Source organism: Diaphorina citri, unplaced genomic scaffold, assembly GCF_000475195.1.
Source record: "Diaphorina citri unplaced genomic scaffold, Diaci psyllid genome assembly version 1.1 scaffold4396, whole genome shotgun sequence".
Classification (NCBI taxonomy): domain Eukaryota; kingdom Metazoa; phylum Arthropoda; class Insecta; order Hemiptera; family Psyllidae; genus Diaphorina; species Diaphorina citri.
The window spans coordinates 9,603-10,854 of NW_007381795.1; positions in this window are offsets into that span (position 1 = coordinate 9,603).

Below are 1,252 nucleotides of genomic sequence, written 5' to 3' on the forward strand. Positions count from 1 at the left end.
ACTTGACTTGGACTCGAACCACCAACCTCCAGATCCGAAGTCCACCGCGCTAACCACTACACCACTGAGGTTGGTAACTTGGCTATTCGACCTCTGAAGCATTATAAAATATTGGAGATGATAGTCCAACAATCTCAATCTTAGTTCGTACGACACTACAAAAGCACAAGACACAACACCTACCATATAGCAAAAGTACAGCTCACTAAATAAAATCATTTTATTAATACTCACACGTCTTAATAATGTTTACAAAAATTAGAAACGTCAACATAAATATTAGAAATGGATGATTCTTCTAAATCAAGAAGATATTTTGGAAGATATTATAGTGCTAATAGAAGATCTCGTAATCGTTATTTAGACAAAAGAGAATCGCATGCTACCTCTTCCCATGGATCAAGAATCATTGAACGACGTTATAACGATTCTTTTGATTCCAAAATTCATCACTCTCGGAGAAAATCAAATATCAGATACATATATTAACAATTTGTCGCGACCGACTGATCAGTACATACATATAAGAAATTCATCACTCTCGGAGAAAATCAAATATCAGATACATATATTAACAATTTGTCGCGACCGACTGATCAGTACATACATATAAGTACAAGACTTTAGCTCAAGAAGTCTATTATCAGCAACGACGTCATTCAGTCGAAGATGAAGCAATTAGGGCACTTCAACTAGGTTACTATAATGAAGCATTAAGACGTCGAAGGAGGGAAAGGAGAGAAAACGCAGAACATGAAGGGAACGTAGAAGACATTTATTTATCCGGTAATTATGCAGAAGTCACGTCCGTACATACATATAAGTACAAGACTTTAGCTCAAGAAGTCTATTATCAGCAACGACGTCATTCAGTCGAAGATGAAGCAATTAGGGCACTTCAACTAGGTTACTATAATGAAGCATTAAGACGTCGAAGGAGGGAAAGGAGAGAAAACGCAGAACATGAAGGAACGTAGAAGAAAGTACCATCTTTTTTAACCTTTGAAAGTATATACGTACAATATTATTTTTGCTATTTACAACATACCAAGAAAATTTGACGTTTGCTTCTAATTAAAATTCTTTCTTTGTTTTGAAAATTTAAAAAATCATATGACAGATAGGACATAATAGCTAGCCAAGATTTGATTGTGAAAATTCATTTTAAACTAATATATTTTTTTTTTATTTGTATTTATTAAAGTGTACACTAATATTAATCATCACATACACACAATAGCTCTGTTACTTT